General features: G+C 35.4%; 1 pseudogene; it reads left to right on the top strand.

Annotated features, from left to right (window-relative positions):
* The first annotated feature begins 738 nt into the window (after window positions 1-738).
* Window positions 739-13,540, top strand: LOC112919207 (stress-induced-phosphoprotein 1 pseudogene; annotated as a pseudogene).
* Window positions 13,541-21,079: the final 7,539 nt, after the last annotated feature.

Raw genomic sequence — 21,079 nt, 5'->3', positions numbered from 1 at the left:
ATATTGTCTTAATAATTTATGAAGTATGTTTATGTATTATTATGTATGTGTGTATGTTTAAAAACACATTTTTCAATATAAAGTTTTTTTCCAAATTTCACATGCAGCTATAGGTATGAAAAGTATTACAATGGGATCAGTTCTTTCAAAAATCTTATAGTCCAATTGGACCACTACTAATTTCACTTTGCTATTGGTTGACCTGGGAAGTGATATCACCATAATACCTAGCATCTACTTTAGTTGAAAAGTGGCAATATGTTAAGTAGGTCCACAATCAGTGTTCAAAGTACTAATTAGCTGAGAGTCCCACTGTGACTTGGAAGGGCTTGATTAAATGTGACATTTCACTCAACAAAAGGGAGGGGTAGAAAAGAAAGTAGATGAAGTAGTGTTTTTGGATAAACAATTTATGACTGGATACCATCAGTCCCTTCTTACTTTTTCCAAGAGGATTTGACTATACTCAATCCCCTTAATTAAATCAAAACTTATATATATCTTTGGATAAATTCTAGTGAGCCACAGGACTAGCAGGGTATCTGCTACTGCTGTGACATAGGGATGGAGCAAAAAGAATATGAAAGAGCTGAGAGAAAATAACCCCATTTCACATTGCAAGAATAATATGATTTTCCTTTTTAAGTGGGTCCTGCTCAAAGTTGGTTGGGAATTAAGTTATATTGGCTCAAATAAGACCTATGTTTTGGAAAGGAGATAGCAAGATGAGGAGCAATCATGACCACTGTGGGAGAGGATAGAGAGCTCACCAATGGTAGTCAACTGAGAAAACACCTTTCTCTTCTCTCCCAGCCATCGCCTCAGCACAGTAAGCCCAGAAATGAGAAAGGAACTAAAAGAGCAACCCTCTGCCCCCAACTCACTAGACAACCAGGTGTAATCTGTACCAAAGGGAAAGAAAGACTTTAAACTGAATTTGAGATTGAAGAATTCAGCTATGTTTTGATAACCTGAGAACATTAAAAAAAAATTGTAGCAGCAGATGGAACTTTCATTAAGGATACTGGCTATTCTTCTAGACACTGAAATGGTAAGTTATTTTATAGAGCAAAACCAGTAGAAGATACTGTATAAATACTGCATTTATCTGTCATAACAATGATTATCTTTATTTCTCTTAACTTATTTGCATGCAATGTAAAGCATAATAATCTAACATGTTTTTGGGCAAAATAAAATCATTTTATATGAAAACAAGAGCATTTGTCAGGTATTATATATAAGCGCTGTTGATATATTAGAATAATTGGATGAATGCCTACATGTGCAAAGCAAATAGATCTTGTTTTCAAGTATTTAGGCTTCTATAATTGTAAATTGTTTTGGTTCTGCTTGATTTCAGGTGAACTTTAAAATGTGAAATCAATTCTAGAATTAGAGAACTTCAATGAACTGAAAAAAGATATATTATTCCTTTCTCCCAGCTGATTCTTAGTCACCTACTTTTATCTGTATCCCTCTTGTTTCTATGATGTAATTATGAGGGAAAAGTTAATGGGTTCATGTGAGGAGAAAACAATGCAAAGTTTTTGAATAGATTAAAATATAATCATGAAGAATATATAATAATTTTGCTATTGATGATCACATAAAAGGTGTCATAAAAATTTCCTGTCAAAATATAATCTTAGATATATTTATTAATTTCTATATGTATGATAACCGAGAAATGATCTTGTGAATCAAATCAAATAATGATACTTTTTCTTTGGTATATTTACTTAGAATATGTCCATATGCACTTTATTTTTATTATGACAATGACCTGCCTCTGCTAGTAGAACTAGGGTTTTTTTTTTTCATGAAAAATAATAACATGTGATTTGATCAAAATAAAATTTTATATTATCTAATTAAGCATAACAAATATTGCATATACCCTATTTCTGGTCTTCTATCCTTTCATATTTCAGTATAGCCAAAATCTTAGCTTTTAACAGAAACTTTGATTCTCCTGAGATCTATGTCAGAATGTACTCTCATTCTGATACATTTTTCTTCTTTTTTTTAGAATGAATAACTTAAACTAATGAGAAACTATGTTTCTGGGAAGATCAGTGAACAGGAAATACAAAGACTTGATTTATTTTTCTTATAGGAGCTTACTTACATAACTTGACAGAGTTAATAGGTGTGTAGGGATGTAGGGTGAGTTCAGAGCATGCGTCTCTAAAAGGTAATACCTAAATCACTTTTCATCAGGGTATATAATTCATGACAATCATGAAAGTTCAAAGCCCAAGAATTTTTTAATTCCAATCTCTGGGTAGACAGATCTATTCTTGGTCCAGAAATATATCATCTGAATCTCTTTAGGGATGGAGTTTAAAGGAACTTAACTATAAGGTAGAAGTTGTTATTTGGAACAATTGAAGATGCCAAATTCAGAGAAGCAAGTGAATACAAAGAAGAAAAAAAAAAGACGGAAGCAGGCTCCAAATCATAGGGAACAGTGAGAATGAAAAGCAAATTGATTCCCAGCCATAGACAATGTTCAAAATTATGGGTTCAGAGAGACAAAATCAAGAAAATAGGTCATAACTTGATGAGGAAAAGACAATTTCAGAAATTTGAGATCGTGAACAGCTCTTAGGTAGAATATTGGCATTTGGAGGGAAGGGGTGCCTGGGGGGCTCAGTTGGTTAAATGTCCAACTCTTGATTTTGGCTCAGATCATGATCTCAGGGTTTGAGATTGAGCCCTCCATCAGGGAGTCTGAGATTCTCTCTGCCACTCTGCCCCTCCCTGCTCTCTAAAATAAGTAAATCTTCCAAAAAACCAAGACAAAACAAATAATATTGGCATTTGGAACACCTGTTTTATACATTAGTAGCATCCTGTTGCCCAAATGAATTACAATACTTTATTGGTATAGGGGTTAGTTGCTATGGTATCGATAAAAAGCTTAACACATGAGCAAAAATACCCTCCAAAATCTCAATAATTTTGAATATAGGTATTTTAATATATCATTTCAATTCCACATAGATTTGTAAGATTTTTATTTGATAGAGGAAGAAGAAATTAAATTCATAGTTATTTTTTCATGCCTCACTGCCAAATTGATTTGAATAATTTTTAGTTAAAACTTGCAGTTGGTTTGCAGAAATGCTAGTCTCTTGACTCCCAGGTGACTATCTTGCTGTATCTTACATTTAGAAAACTGACATCTAGAGAATTCGTGTTAGAGAATTTGTTTTTTAATATTAAATAACAAACTCATTGTTGAAACATCAATACTAAGTAATTTTTGTTTTTCTAATTGCTCTTTATACAGTATTTAGTACATAAATTCTCCATTTTTTAGTATAATAATCTATAGTTTAGTATAATATGCCTTAGTATAATATGCAGAAGGCAGCCCCAAAATAAAATTATTTCACCTAGGTAAGAGATCTTAGTCCTTTTTAACTATTAATTATCTTAACATAAATTAGTTTATGAGGTTTAGCAGAAAGCCTAACAACCATAAAAAAAGAATTTGTATGTAAATACAGAGATGTCAGTTCTGCCTAGGAGGAATAGAACTTGATGGGGTTGTTAAATATGACATTGACATTCTGGAGGCTGGACTGACTAAAACACTATTGTCAATGGCAAGGTAGTTGAGGTTAAACAAACAAAATTTTTCATCTCTTATTATTTCTTGATTTTTCTTTTCCCTCAAGTTAATAACAATTACTAAAAGTCATATTTTAAAACTACAAAGATTTGTCTCTGTTCAGTTTGTAGATTCATCACAATTAAGATTTTTAAAACATAATTGCAAATTTTTAGAGAATTTAAATTTAGAGAAAATGTAATTTTAGAGAAAAGTAAACCCTTTGGTTCAAGAATAAAAAGGAAAGATAAAGTTGAAATACATACTTTTCACACTCAGCAAAAATGATCACATAGCAATTGGTATTGCTTGGCATTTTCCATGTGTACATACCCCCAGAGTGCCCACAAAATGAAAAGATTAAGAAGTTAATGAGATTTATTCAATCATTTTAATGGTACTGCATAATAATCATGATGTAATGTGTTTTCTTCTCCAAAATTGAAGGCACAAATGTCTAATGATGAAGTCTTCCTTGATGAATAGTTTGTCTTTGTCAAAAATTCAATGGCAAAATTCCACTGATGTCAGTGTCTATATGATCCATCTGCTGCCTAAAAGCTGGCTGACTTAGTAGAAGTAGCCTAAGGGAATTCTAACATATGTAACTCTCTTTTCAAAATTGAAGTTTTTATCCATGAATTTCAATTGTATTTTCCACTGTACTTACTTTCCATTTGGTTCACATACCTTGAAAAATGCATTGAACATTTCTAGAGATATATGTAAAGTATAAACATAATGCCTCACACAGTCGCTCACAAATACTATTTCTTCGACCAATCCTATGTAAATATCAGCATATGTTGAGCATTTTTTATGGATTCAAGAAAATTTAGAACACTTCTTCTGAATTTTATATAGTAAAATAAATTACACAACAAAGATCCTTATTATTAATTACTTTCCTTTTAAAGTAGTCTGCAATGATTTGTTAGTCATAAATTGACTAAAAATTCACTGAGGATATAAAGTCTTATAGATGAATCAGGGGTCCTCAGGTGGCTTAGTTGGTGAAGTGTCCAACTCTTGGTTTTGGCTCAGGTCATTGCAAAGTCGAGCCCCATGATCAATGCAGAGTCTTTTGAAAATTCTCTCCCTCTCCCTCTCCCTCTCCCTCTCCTCCTCCCACTGCTCATGCTTTCTCTCTCTCTCAAATAATTAAAAAAAAAAAAAAAAGATGAACTAGATAGGGAGTTGGGAAAAAAATTATAATAGGTCAAAATCTAGCTGGCAACAAAATTAAAGGTGTTAGTGCCTGATGCTCCTTGAAAGTGCATGTAAACGAGTAAAAGAAAGGTTGACCTTCTAGTTCCCAGAGAACAAACCCAGGAATCCAGGTATCACACAGCAAGGACTTCCATTTCATTGAATAGGATTTGCTGTATAATCTCATCTAGGATTAGAAGGATAGAAACCATAATCCAGCTTGCTAAAGAAGACATCCCTATGCCTTTTGAGTCCTGTAATTCTCTACTTGTAAATTGTCTTTGGCATACTCCTCATAATGGAGATGCTAATACTCTTTCTTTTTAGCAATATCTAAGTATATGTGAGAAATTCAATAATTAAATATCATTGAAGGCAGTTATTAAATTCATTAGTGGTATTTTGTTAAATTATTTCTACAAATGATCAGTTAAACTTATTCTTTTGTATAGTTTTTAAGAAAACTGTTACCTATATGATATGGTTTTGTCAAGTTTTATAAGACTTGCCAGTGATCAGAGGATTCTAGGCTCAATAATTTTGAGATTATGCAAAGTCATAGTTACACAGAAGACAAAAATAAAAGTAGCCCTGAGAATAGATTTGTATTAATTTACAAATTTTTTCCTTTTTGATAAAACACTAATGAAAACTTATAAGATGAACTTTTTTTGGTACATAGTTTGTTAAAACAATTTTTTAATTATAAGGCATTTATACATAAGTGGCTTTTTCACATAATTAGCAAAGCTGTTATTGCTAAAATTAATTACTGCAACATACATGTATTTTATAATATATATATATATGCTATTTAACATTTAGGTATGCTTTTTCTAAACGATGGTTAGATTATAATTGTCCTCAATTGTAATTTAGATGAGCTGATTCAGATATTTACACTGAGTGATGGGGAGTACAATAGAATAATATGGATTAAGAGCAAGCAGGAATTGAATAAACAAATAAAATGAGGCAGAAAAATTAATGAAGAACTAAAGGGAGGAGGCAAAAGATCTCAGGCAAAAAGCAAAGAATGCAAGAATTGAACAATTTGTGTGTTTCAAAATATCCCATGTGCTTAAAGAACATGTCCTCTCGCCTTGCCCAGACCATAGTTTACAAGACTCAGGAAAGGATGGTCTTACAGTTAAGGTGTCCTCTTCAATTCATTTTCTGTTGTTTCTTCATTTTTTTCCCCTCATAGTTACTAATTTATTGCCTTGTTTCTGTTTCTCCTCATTTTGCTCTTTGTAATTGATTAGATTCTCAATTCAGGGATAAAAAAAAAAAAATCAGGCAGAAAATGGCTCATTCATGGAGGTGGGACATGAGGTTAATAGTGCAAGGGAACAGCCTAGAGTATTGGAGGGCAGAGAACTGTCCCCAGAGCACAGCAGACCTCCCCCCACCCCCAAGTGTGCAACAGAGGTCTGGTCAGTGTGTACACGTCAAAAAACCACCCAGAGCCAGGGAAAGAACTACTCCAAAGAATTACAAGGAGCAGTGCCTATGCTCACACAGGATGGAATTAGTGCATATTTCCACCATTTAGACTGGACCTCATAATTCATGAGGTATCACAAAGAATACACAGAAGGTTCTTGCTTCAATAGTGGGGGACAATTAGCTCTACAGTGAGAACTACTCTCGTCCTACCTAATAATTTTTAAAACAAGATCCTAGAGATTCAAACTTATAATAAGTAACTTAATTGCATTCCAAAACAAAGTTCATTAGTGTTTATAGGATAAAAAAGTAACCAATACCCAACAAGGTGAAGTTTATAATGTTTGCCATTTAATATAAAATTGTAAGGCTTGCAAAGATAAAGAAAAATACAATCCATGATGAGGAGAAAAATCAAGCATTGAAACCAATCCAGAACTGGCACAGATGTTAGAATTAGAAATCAAATACATAAAAATAATTACAACTGTGTTTCCTATATTCAGAAGTAGAAACATGAAGATATAAGAAAAACCTGAATTATAATTCCAAAGATGAAATTTACAGTAAGTGGAAAAATTCACTGGATGAAATTAACAGAAGGCTAACTTTGCAGCAGAACAGATGGAAAAATATGAAGATCCAGCAATTATAACTATCCAAAATGAAACACACAGAGGGGAAAAATGAATACAAATAGAGTAGAACATCAGTAAGCTGAAGGATAATTTTGGATGTCCCAATGTATTTGTAATTAAAGTTTATTAAATCAAAGTGGTGGGATAAAATTTAAAAAAAAATAAGTTCATCAATATTACAAATATTTACCCACTTTGTAACCCAGTCTTTCCACTTCTACATATTTACTAAGAGAAATGTAAGCATATGTCTGTATAGAAATAGTTGTAAGAGTGGTTTCCACCTGCCTATCAAAAAGTGAATGGATGGAAACATTGTAGGACATGCATACAGTGGAATACTATCCAGCAATAAAAGGATGATCTCCCAACTTCCATAGTACATCATTTTCCCGAGGAATTCCATTAAAACTTACAGTACTTCTAGTAGCAATTTGTGCATGTTGTTTTGATTTCTGGTTATGTTTTTCAATGCCTTTTATTATGACACCTTCAGGTAAGGGTAACTATATTTTTGCTTCTCCAAAACTGAGTACTTTTCACCTATAGTTGGTCTTAATAAATGTATGAAGTGAAATATTAATTCAGTAACATTTAATTCTCAGTTAAATTTATCTAAGAGTAAACAAATTTTTAGTATCAAAAACAAGTTGCAAGAATGTTCCTATTTTTCAAAAAAAAATCTTCCTAATAATTGCTACTTACTCTTTAGTGGAATCTATGAACATGTGAGACAGGAATCCTATCACAGAGCCCTTTTGTCATAGATAGAACAATGTTTCCCAGATACTAGTTCTTCTTGCCACATCTTCACCTCGTGTGTTATTCAAGTATATATATTATGTTATTTATTTTATTTCATTTTTTTATTGTTTTGAGAGAGAGAGGGAGAGTACACCCATACTTGTGAGAAGATGAGACAGGGGGAGGGAGAAGGAGAGAATCTTAAACAGGCCCCACGTCAGGATAGAACCCCAGGTGGGGCTCAGTATCACCACCCTGAGATCATGACCTCAGCCAAGATCAAGAGTCCAATGCTTAACTGAGGAAGCCACCCAGGTACCCCCTCAAGTATATGTTTTAAGTGCATATTAATTTTATGATTTATTTCACTTAGTATAATGCCTTTAAGTTCCATTTCTGTTGTTTCAAATGGTAAGATTTTATTATTTTTTAAGGCTGAGCAATATTTCGTTGTGTGTGTGTATGTATACACCACATTTCTTCATTTACCATTTACTAGGACCCATGCAGGTTGTTTTCATATCTTAGCTATCATAAGTTATTGCAATGAACATAGAGGTGCATATATCTTACAAGTTAGTTTTTTTTTTTTTTTTTTCATTTTCTTTTGTTAAATACCCAGGAGTAGAAATACTAGATCACATAATAATGAAGACAAAATAGAAACCATAATGTAATATTAAATATAAAATAGCATTAAAATATATATTTTATTATTAAGATACACTCATCCAAATACCACCTAAAATTAGCTTTTATAACCCCAGGTATACACATTTATTCTTTTTGAATGTTCTATGGGGTATACAAATATTTGTATCACAAAGTTTTCGTTGATCTGAGAAATAAACATATTTAACTGATTGTTCATGATGAATGAGTGTACAATGTAGTTACTTCTTTAGAAGTCCTCATATTTATAATTTCTCTAACTTACTCCGTCTTTTTTCTTTCTTGGAAAAAGGAAGAATAAGCAGGAGATAAAAGACAGAAATGATAAAATGTAGAAAAGCTAACAGAAATACATACGATAAATAAAATTTTAAAGTGTTGAAGAAAAATTGCATGAGACAGGTTAAACAGTCAAGGAAGATATAATTTAAGATTATTGCAATAGGAGTCAAGACTGTTGTACTATGGGAGAGACTGAACTCAATTTCTCTGAATCAAAAGGCAGGAGGATTTTTAAATGCTGGAGTGAATTAATAGAAAAGCACTGAAGGACGGGAGGAGGGAGGTTGGTCAGTATGACAAGGGCTATCTCTGCTTTCTAATCATCCCCCATGGAAGGTAAATTCTCACCCTCCCGCAGAGACTGGGAGACAGGGGCTTATCTTTCTTGATGATTACATTTCAAAGGGTTCACTCCCAGGTCCTTGAGAAAGACATTCCTGAGTTGTAAAACTGGCAAGAGGCTGGGAAAAGATTTACATTTCAAAGGACAAAGGAAGAATATACAATAGCAAGTTTTCTAAAGTAAATGCTCTAAGAAAAGGGAGGTCAGAGTCCTAGAGTGAGGAAGAAGACTATCTGAAGTTTAGTCAAACTGAAGGGAACCTTAAGGTCATTTTGGTTAAGAGGAGTTGGAAAAAAAATGGATATTCAAGTTTTCTTGCCATTCATCAAATTACTTTTAAAAATCTTTGTCTCTGAAAAACTTTTAGAACTTATAAATCCATCATTCAACTTAGTAAAAGTTTCAAAGTTCACATTAATGATGTGGAAAACTAATTTGACCAGATCTGTTGAATTACTTTTTGTTATAAAGATGACAAAAAAACCTGAAGCAAGTAGTTCAGAAAATATCCTTTTAGAAAACTATTTTGACAAGTGCCATTTGTTTCCATTATTTTAACACTTGATGATACATTGTTAAATGGGTTTACTGTATTTAATGCTAGTAATGAATTCTTATTCTAAATCTTTAGAGCTAGTTTTCTGCTATCAAATATTTGCTAGGAGATGGGCTGAGACTTTAGGATTGTGTGAGAATAACCCAGCTCTCAGATTAACTGAAACTAACTAAATTAACTGAATTAACTGAATTAACTAAACTAAATTAACTGAACTGAAAGCCAATCATCCTGGCATAAATGCCTGAACACTATACTGTGTGTCTTTCATTAGAAAACATTGAGTGATAAAAGATGATTCCTGTCATTCTATCACAGAAAAAAAGATTATGCTTCCTTTAGAGACCTAATTGATTTGGAAGATCTTTATGTACTAATGCTGGACATTGTTTAGAACCAAACAAAAACCTAGGACTGGAAAAAAATTTAATCCATACTTGAAGAGTCATTTAAAATGCAAGCAGTGTATTTCAAATTGATCAGAAAAGGAATCACAAGAAGGGCATTTTTATAAAACTAATTACCATGTCAGATGCTTAAAATATAAAGTCAGTGTAATATGTGCAAACAATCCCTAAGGCAATGTGCTACCATCTGCCTTAGGGAAGAGTCCATTATTTTGTTGCTCTATTACTCTATGATGAAAATCTTTTCCTAAGCTTGCACACACCACATGCACACAATCAGCAAAGTGGCTTAATAAAATCTTGGTCAAAGGGTCAGTTGAGATTGGATGAAATTAACACAAGAATTCTACAGAAAATATATACTTCACTTTTTTCTTATATTTTACATTTATAAAATGAATAATCTTTGGTCTCTTTTTCCAGGATTTGGGAAAAAATTGGAGGGCAGCAGGGTTAACAAAGAACAAGGTTCAAAAGAAGTATAGAATTTTATATCCTGAGACATTTATTCACTTAATTGACTACCCATTCATTCTTGTATGGTGAAAATGCAATTTATGGAATAGGAGGCAAATTGTGCAAACCATATATTATGAAAAGGAATAGTTTGCAAAATATAAAAGGAACTCAATAACAAAAGAGCTAATAATCTCTTTAGAAAATGGGTTACAGATTTGAGTAGACATTTTGCAAAAAAGAAAAAAAGGATGCAAATGTTCAACAGGTATGTCAGTTATACTCAGTGTCAGTAATCATCAGTGGGAATGCAAATCAAAATCACAGTGAGGCCCACACCTTAGGAGAGACACCAAGATGGCTACCTAAGACATTCCTGAGCTAACCTCCTCCCACAGATGCACGAAATGCACACCTACACACAGAGCAATTCACTGGGAGAAATCTAGAGACTAGCTGAGTGACTCCTTCACATCAGGTAAATGAGAAAATAGCCATACCTAAAAGGATAGGAAAAACTGACTCACACTTGTGCCATAAACACCACCCATGGCATTCAATCAGGATTGAATGCTCAAATTCCAGCTTCTCCCCAAGGAATTAAAGGGTTTGAAAATTTTTTTTAATTTTTATTTATTTATGATAGTCACAGAGAGAGAGAGAGAGAGGCAGAGACACAGGCGGAGGGAGAAGCAGGCTCCATGCACCGGAAGCCTGATGTGGGATTCGATCCTGGGTCTCCAGGATCGCGCCCTGGGCCAAAGGCAGGCGCCAAACCACTGCGCCACCCAGGGATCCCGAATTAAAGGGTTTGAACTTCTATCACCTCAAGTTTTAAGACTGCCTGTCTTCCCTCAAATATCCCACCTAGCCTGAAAACCAACTGGGTTTGCATCCAGGGGACCTATAGGACTATAGCAACCAAAGAAGCAGGTTCTTCAGAGTATGTAAGGATTAACCTTGGCTATCCCCTAGGCTCAGGGCAAGGGAAGCAGGCAAAATTGAAAGGATATTGACTATATACTTTATAAACTGCTACCTGATGGCCTGGTTTCTAATTAGCATGCATTTAAGGACTGGCCATGAGGCCCCCCATCATCCTATTGGAACTCAGGGGAGCTGGTTTGCACCTCCCTGGGCTTCTCTTTCTTGCTTGCTCTAATAATAAACCAAATTGCCAATATCTTCCTGGAAGGAGCTATTACACACCGCTGTGCCCTAACTTTTATAATTGCCACTTAAAAGACAGTCACCAAAATCATGTGGCAGACAAAAACATCATCTCTGTTTGTCTCTGGATGGTGATTTCCCAGCTGCTGCCTGAGGGTCTAGCTTCTGGTGAGTCTACACCTAGGTACTGAATGGCTATGTTTTGGGACTCTAATGGGTCCTGGTGCACCCTCAACTACTGGAACGATAAAAACAAGTAGAGAGGCTTGGACAATCATAAACATTTGAGAGACAACCAGGAACCAGAAGGCTTACAAGGATGGCTGCAAAACTGTTGACTTAAAACCTCACTGAAGCAAGGGCTATTGGCAGAAGGCCGCAGCCGTTAAGTTCTTAAAGTGATTTGAAGAAGCCAAGCAAACCTAGGAAGAGGGTTAAAAACATGAAGTAAATAATCCTCAGCTCAAAGAGAGCCTACAGAATATGGAGGCCCGGTTGGCAGAGCAGAAATTCATGAACCTTTTCGACATGCCTAATCTGTACCAGAAATTTGAAAGTCAGCACAAGGATGCTGCTTGTACCTACCAGGAGCCGATAGAGCAGCTATGAAACAAACCATCCAACTTGGGGATGAAACATCAGGATCCCCAGATCATGACTACTCTCAGTGTCCTGCTAGGAGTCAATCTTGATAATATGAATGAGGAGAAGGAAGTTGGAACACCTCCCCCAACTCCTCCTCCCATGAAGGACACCAAGCCAGAGCCAATGGAACAAGATATTCTAGAGAATAAGAAGCAGATGCTAAAAGGAAAGGGTTGGGGAATGAGGCCTACAAGAAGAAAGACTTTGATACAGTCTAAAGCACTATGACAGAGCCGAGGACCTGGACCAGATCAACATGACTTACATGACCAATCAAGAAGCTGTGTACTTGGGATCCCTGGGTGGCTCAGCGGTTCGGCACCTGCCTTTGGCCCAGGGCATGATCCTGGAGTCTTGGGATCGAGTCCTGCATGAGGCTCCCAGCATGGAGCCTGCTTCTCTGTCTGCCTGTGTCTCTGCCTCTCTTTCTGTACATCGTTCACATTATTACCAATACTCTATTGAATGCTAAGAATCTCTCTGTGTGTGTCTTTCATAAATAAATAAATCCATAAAAAAAAAAAAAAGCTGTGTACTTCTAGAGGGGCGACTACAGTAAATGCTGGGAGCTTTGTGAGTAGGCCATTGAAGTGGGGCAAAAAAACCCAGGAAGACTATAAACAGATTGCCAAACCTTATGCTCAAATTGGCAACTCTTACTTCAAAGAAGAAAAGTACAAGGATGCCATCCATTTCCATAACAAGTCTTTGACAGAGCACTGAACCCCAGCTATGCTCAAGAAATGCCAATAGGCAGAGAAATTCTGAACGAGCAAGAGTGGCTGGCTTATATAAACCCGGACCTGGCCTTGCAGGTGAAGAACAAAGGCAATGAATGTTTTCAGAATGGGACTATCCCCAGGCCATGAAGCATTATACAGAAGTCATCAAATGGAATCCAGAAGAGGCCAAATTGTACAGCAATTGAGCTGCCTGCTACCCCAAACTCCTGGGGTTTCAGCTGGCATTCAAGAACTGTGAGGAATGTATCCAGCTAGAGCCTGTCTTCATCAGTGGGTACACATGGAAAGCAGATGCCCTGGAAGTGCTGGAGGAAAAGCTATGGATGGCTACCACAAGGTGTTAGATCTGGACTCCAACTGCAAGGAGGCTGCAGATGTTTACCAACACTGTATGATGGCCCAGTACAAATGCCACCACAGCCCTGAAGACATGAAGTGACAGGCCATGGCTGACCCTGGAGTGCAGCAGATAAGTGACCCAGCCATGCGGCTGATCCTGGAGCAGATGCAGAAGGACCCTCAGATGTTCAGCAAACACTTAAAGAACCGTGTAATAGCACACATCCAGAAGCTGATGGATGTTAGTGTGATCGCAATTCAGTGATGATTTATTCATCATTCCCTTCCCTTTACCCTCATATGATAAGAAAGGCTGGGATGACAGCAAGCAGTGTCAAGCAGAGGAGAAAGCAGGGGAAAGTGAACAACTTCTCTCTATATATTTGTATAGACCTATGTGGAAGATACAGAGACTCATACTCACGTTACTTGCACTGCAGCTGCCTATGGGCCCTCCCAGCAGCACAAGCATTGGCTCTTCCACTGTGCTCAGGTTCCCTGTTCCCTTCCCTAACCTCAGTTGCTGTCTCAGTTGCTTTTCCATTGTTGGTGATTTTTTATTTGGGCATGTATGAGGAGGGGACGCTGTTCTTCTCCAACCTCAGGTTCCAACTGTCTTCACATTGTTAACTCCACATGCCCTTCTGTAACAAAACAAGCCAGTATAGCATGGTTATTAAAAAAAGAAAACAAAACAAAACAAAATTTTAAATAGTAAGTTCATAGCTATCAATACTTATTTTAAATGTAAATGTGCTAAATTCTCCCATCAAAACAGAGTGGCTGAATAGAAAAGATGCAATAATATGTTGCATACGGAAACTTACTTTAGCTTTAAGAAGACACAGAGGCTGAAAGTGAAGGGACGGGTAAACATATTTCAAAAAACTAGTGAAAGAATACAAGGGGTACTTATGAGCAAAACGGATTTTAGACTAAAACCTGTAACAGGAGAAAGATCATGACATAATACAAGATCAATTCATCAAGAGGATATAAATATTGTAAATACTTATGTACACAACACTAAAGCCCTTACATATATAGAGCAAATACATATTGTGTTTGTGAATATTATTTAGGCTTTAAAAAAAGAAAGAAAAAGAAAAAAAGAAAGAATGAATGAATCCTGGGCAGCTGGGTGGCTCAGTGGTTTAGCACCGCCTTTGGCCCAGGGCCTGATCCTGGAGACCCAGAATCGAGTCCCACATCAGGCTCCCTGCATGGAGCCTGCTTCTCCCTCTGCCTGTGTCTCTGCCTCTCTCTCTGTGTCTCTCATGAATAAATAAATAAAATCTTTAAAAAAAATGAATCCTGCCATGTGGATATACCGCTCGGACATGATACTGAAAAAGTCAGTCACAGAAGAACAAAGAATGCATGATTCCACTTATATGAGGTATATAACTAATTCAAATTCATAGAAGCAGAGTGTAGAATGGTAGTTGCCATTCTTGAGCTAATGGGAGGGGATAATAGGGTGTCTTTAGTCAATGGGCATAAAGTCTTAGTTATACAAGATGAATAAATTCTAGAGTTCTGTACATCGTTCACATTATTACCAATACTCTATTGAATGCTAAGAATTTAAGAGGGTAGATCTCATGTTAAAGGTTCTTACCATACAAAAAATTAAAACATTCAAAAATAGCTTATCCTATATTCCTGGCACTGTGCTAGGTGTGGGAGTTATGTCTCCATCTTCTAGAAGCTAACGTGTTGGAGTTAGTGTTCATCATTTTAGACTGGAATAATTATTGCAGTGAACTTAACCAGAAAGACAAGGAACCTGCAAAGGACATCTAACTAAGCTAGAAACACTTCAATAGGAAATTTTAACTAGGGCAAAAATAAATAGCTAAACTAGAAAAAAAAAATACTGAGATTACAAATCTGCCTTTTTCATTTAAAAAGACAGATATCTGATAAAATAAAGTTTCAATGAACAGCTCAGATTTCATAGTAATGTAAAATTTAAGTAAAAATTACAGATGGAAAATAGCAGAAAAATGAATTGAGTATGATCAGTGAATTTTTGTTATAATAACAAATCTGGGGGATCCCTGGGTGGCGCAGCGGTTTGGTGCCTGCTTTTGGCCCGGGGCGCGATCCTGGAGACCCGGGATCGAATCCCACATGAGGCTCCCGGTGCATGGAGCCTGCTTCTCCCTCTGCCTGTATCTCTGCCTCTCTATCTCCCTCTGTGACTATCATAAATAAATAAAAAAAATTTTTTTTAAAATAACAAATCTGTTTCATATATTGGGTAAAATGTTTTGGTATTTACTTGATTAAAAACATTGATAAAAATTGAACTTGGGTTGACTATTCATAAAAGCACCATTAATAATCTTTGTATTAATTCAGACATCTTCCAGTGAAATGTCATGTACAAACACAGTGCAATTGAAACAGCTGTAGCTTCAAACTCTTATTTTCGCAACAAGAATTTTAAAAAAACAACTTATTCTATCTGTATTACCCTCTGTGAGATTATTAGTAGATTATAAAACCTAGTTGTTTTAAAAATACTAATTTCATGCTAACACTTTATATTGATGAGAGAATAGTATAGTGATCAGTATAGTATAGATGAGGTTATATATGCATACATATACATTTTACATTATACATATACATTATTATATATGCATACATATACATTTTCATTATATCCAATACAAATGAATCAAAGCAAGATTTCAGAACCTTTAATTTTATATAAGTAGTTTCTTTCTAGGTATGGTTTTGTGTGTCAAAATAGCACGTAATGGCCCTGTCCCAGTGAAGCATTCTTTAGCATGGGCACCTGGCAAGGAGGCAGGTAGCTAGCTCAAAGCAAATGTGATTATGTTTGTTGGTTCTAAACAGTATGTCCTGTCTGGTTTTGCCATCGTCCTACCATTAAAATGAGAATTAAAAATGAGAATGAGTAACTCTGACTCAACCACATTTTATGGTGACAAACTTATTTTAGTTTTATAGCAGATACAAACAAATTCTACCAAAAATACAAGCTTATTAAGCTCCATAAACCAGATACCAAGTGACAATGATACCATTTCTTTCAGGATTAAAAAGTGACCTTCAAATTTAGGAAGGAACTGTCAACATATGAGTAATAGAAACAATTTTCTTTGGGCCTGAATATTTTAGTGGATATAATTTTGGTTTATGGCCTTTATTTCATATGAAAAGATACCAAAACATACTCAGCTGCTCTATTTTTATGTCTGCTTTAAAAAGCCAAAGGTTAATTTAAACATATCAAATGCATTTAAAAGTATATTCTTGATTGAATTAGGTGTTTCCCGACTGAATTTGAGTTTTGTGATATTTCGAACTAAAGTTTCTATTTCCACTATACCTGTTTTAAATGCAACAAACAATGATCAAGGTTGCCTGGGGACTGTGACCTTTGAATTCTTATAATAAATAGTAAGATTCAAAATTTACTTACTTTTAGAAGCACTGGTGAATCTAGAAAGGTCAAGGACAAGTATTACCTCTATGGCTCTGTGTGTGTGTGTGTGTGTGTGTGTGTGTGTGTGAGTGTGTGTGTGTGTGTAAAACATAAAATTCTTATTGGATTGATGAAAATATCATTTATTCCAGGTACTGTGGTAAAGGCTTTTACACATATCTTTCATTCAACCCTCACAAGCATTCTCTTACATAGTGATAAGGACACTAAGACCCCAAGAACTTGAATAAATTTATCTGCTTCATACACATATAGTGGTCAAGCTGGGATTAAAAGCCTGCCCTCTCTGCCCGTAGAATCAGTGGTTGTCTTTTCATTACCCAGGCTGCCTGTGCATATTTTTCTTTTTCTGACAATATTTTTTCTGCATAAATTGTTAATATTCTAATGCTAGTTCTGTGGACCTGGCCCCAGTGAGATTTCTCACTCTGTATATTGTTTGAAACTTTTCAAAATGATACCCATATGGAAAGGTAAAAAAAATAAGTACTTTATAACTTTCATTTTATTGACTTAAAAGGTCATTATAAATTCTGGTTATTTTCCCTATAGTTTTGCTTCTTTTCTTACAACTTCCCAGTCATTATCGACCTTTGAGAAACTTATAAAATTTGCTATAATTTTTATCTGATTCCATAGGCTTTGAAGCAAGACTGTGTTCCATCTCCTATACATATAACTAAGCTTTTAAGTAGTTTGAACCAAACAAATGTCCTTATGTTTAAAACAGGTTGCAAACAATTATTACAAAAATGTACGTTTAAGTTGGAGGCATTACCTCACCCACCAATTCAGCTGCTTTGACTGGATATGTACTGACTTAATTTTGGAGTTGCCTTTTAGTAGAACAGTATTCCATCAATATGCAATAAATTGAAAGGAATTTAGAAACTGTTCTGATGGCAGAAGCACTAAAAGTCGTGCTCTCGAAATCATTGAGCAGCTTCTGTATTTTTGCACCCATTTGCTGAAATGACAACTATGTACAATGCTAAGTGTATAGCAGGACCAATTTCAATGGCTCACTTTACTGCTTTGGAAAATAGTGCTGTGTGTGGAGACTACCCATCAATATTGTAATTGAACCCAAGTCCCTCTGCCCTATGCACAGCAAAGCCAATCACTGAGACATCAAGTCTGCAGCAAGGAAAGAGTCTATTTTGAGAAGCAGCCAGATGAGGAGACAGGAAAGTAAGCCTCAAATATGCCTCTTCAAACAGGAATTGAACAAGAATTTTTTTATAATCATAGGGCTTAAGATTACATACATATTGATGAAAAGGGCAGGGAAATGTATGACTATTCATGAGGAATACGGAGCATGTGCATTGAGTAACCATATATTTAACACACATCCTATGTTCACTCTGAGGTGGAGATTTAATAATAGAATGAGGCAAAATTCAGGCCCTGACATTAGGAGGTTATCTTAGAACAAGCAGAAGGGGCTCCGGGAACGTTCTGAGAGCTGGCATACGCTAGGTGAGGTCTCGGGTTATTTATCTCCAGTAAGGAATGCAGGGTCTTGTTTGTTCCTGGGATGGAACGTATCAGTTGACCTTGAGTTCATGTTTTGCAGAGACAGCTAGTGGACTTGTTAGTTGAGTCTGAAAGGACACAATAGCTGATTACAAGGAAATAGTTCTCTGAAAACCAAGCTTTAACTTTCTACCTCAAGATACAAGAAAAATCTCAAGTAAACAACCTTACACCAAAAGAAGCTAGGAAAGGAACAACAAATGAAGCCTAATACCATCAGAAGAGGGGAAATAATAAAGATTACAGCAGAAATAAATGACATAGAAACTAAAAAGATCAATGAAGCTGAGAACTGGTTCTTTGAAAAAAAATTAATAAAATTTACAAAGCCCCGGATTTATAAAAAGAAAAGATAAAGGATCCAAATAAATCACGCATGAGAAAGGAGAAATAGCAACCAACACTATAGAGATACAAGCAATTATAATATTGTGAAAAACTACATGCCAACAAACTGGAGAACATGGAAGAAGTGGATAAATTCCAAGAAACATAAAAAACTAACAAAACTGAAACAGGAAGAAACAGAAAACCTGAATGGACCAATAACCAGCAAAGAAATTGAATCGGTAATAAAAACAAAATCTCCCAACAAACAAAGTCCTAGGCCAGATGGCTTCACAAGTGATTCTACCAAATATTTAAAGAATAAATACCTACTCTTCTCAAATTATTCCAAAAAATAGAAACAGAAGAAAACTTCCAAATTTATTCTATGAACCAAGCATTATCCTGATACCAAAACCAGACAAAGATCCCACTAAAAAAGAAACCTACAAGCCAATGTCCTTGATGAAAATGATGCAAAATTCTCAATACAATTACAGCATTTCAAATCCAACAATACATTAAAATAATCATTCACCAAAGGGCACCTGGGTGGTTTATTTGGTTAAGCATCTGTCTTTGGGTCAAGTCATGATCCCCAAGGTCCTGGGATCAAGCCTTGCTCTGGCTCCCTTATCAGTGGGAACCCTGCCTTTCCCTCCCCCTCTCCCTCTGTCCCTACCTCCCATCCATTCTCTCTCTCTCTCTCAGTCTCTCTTTCTCTCTCAAAAAAAATAATTAAAATCTTGGGGGCGGGGAGTCTCATTCACCATAATCAAGTGGGATTTTTTATTCCTGGTGGCAAGAGTGGTTCAATATTCACAAATTAATCAATGTGATACACCACATTAATAAAGGATAAGAAATATGATCTTTCAATAGATGTAGAAAAAGCATTTGATAAGATACGACATCCATTCATAATAAAAACCTTTAAGAAAATAGGCTTAGAGGAAGCATACCTCACCATAATAAAGATCATATACAAAAGACCTACAGCTAATACCATTCTCAATGGAGAAAAAACAAAAACAAAAACAAAAAAACAAAAAACAAACCCTGGGAGCTTTTCCTCTGCATTGACAAGCAAGACAGGGTATCCACTCTCATCACTGTTATTAACATAGTACTGGAAGTCCTGCCCTCAGCAATCAGACAACAAAAAGAAGCAAAAGGCATCCAAATTGGCAAGGAAGAAGTCAAACTTTCACTATTTGCAGATGACATCATATTCTATATAAAAAGTTTAAGAGTCCCTCCAAAATTGCTAGAACTGATACATAAATTCAGTAAAATACCAGTATACAAAATCAACATATGTAAATCTGTTGCATTTCTATGCACCGATAATAAAGCAGCAGAAAGAGAATTCAAGGAGTCGATCCCATTTATAATTGCACCAAAACAATAGATACCTAGGAATAAATCAAACCAAAGAGGTAAAAGATATGTATTCAGAAAACCATAAAACATAATTAAAGACATTGAAGATGACACAAAGAAATGGAAAGACATTCCATGGTCATGGATTGAAAAACAAATATTGTTAAAATGTCTATTGTGGGATGCCTGGGTGGCTCAGCAGTTGAGCATCTGCCTTTGACTCAGGGCATGATCCCAGGTCTGGATCGAGTCCCACATCAGGCTTCCTGCAAGGAGCCTGCTTCTCCCTCTGCCTAAGTCTCTGCCTCTCTCTTTCTCTGTATCTCATGAATAATTTTTTTTAAATCTTAAAAAAAATGTCTATCATACCCAATCTACACATTTAATTCAATCTGTATCAAAATACCACCAGCATTTTTCACAGAGCTAGAACAAATAATCTTAAGATTTTTGTGAAACCACAAAAGACCCCAAATAGCCAAAATGACCTTGAAAAAGAAAAGTAAATCTGGAAGCATCACAATTTCAGACTTTGAGTTATATTACAAAGCTGTAGTCATCAAGATAGTATGGTACTGGCACAAAAAGAGACTCAAGATCAATGGAACAGAATAGAAAATCCAGAAATGAACCCACAACTATATGGCAAATTAATCTTCAATGGAGCTAGAAAGAATATCCAATGAGAAAAATGGTTTTGGGAAAATTGGACAGCAACACACAAAAGAATGAATTGAACACACTGGAATATTACTCAGGCATAAAAAGGGATGGCATCTTGTAAGTGGGATGACATGGATGGGGCTACAGTATATTATGCTAAACAAAATAAGTCAGCTAGAGAAAGCCAAATACCATTTGATATAACTCATATGTGGAATTTTAGAACCCAAACAAATGATCATAGGGGATAAAAATAAATCAGTATAATAATAATAATAATAATAATAATAATAATAATAAAAGCAAGCCAACAAATTCAACTGTAGAGAATAAACTAATGGTTACCAGAGGGGAGAAGGGTGGCGAGGTCGGTATAATAGATGATGAGTATTAAGGAGAACACTTAAT

Source organism: Vulpes vulpes, chromosome 5 (genome assembly GCF_048418805.1).
Source record: "Vulpes vulpes isolate BD-2025 chromosome 5, VulVul3, whole genome shotgun sequence".
In the NCBI taxonomy this organism is placed as follows: domain Eukaryota; kingdom Metazoa; phylum Chordata; class Mammalia; order Carnivora; family Canidae; genus Vulpes; species Vulpes vulpes.
This window is presented reverse-complemented; position numbering and strand designations above follow the sequence as displayed.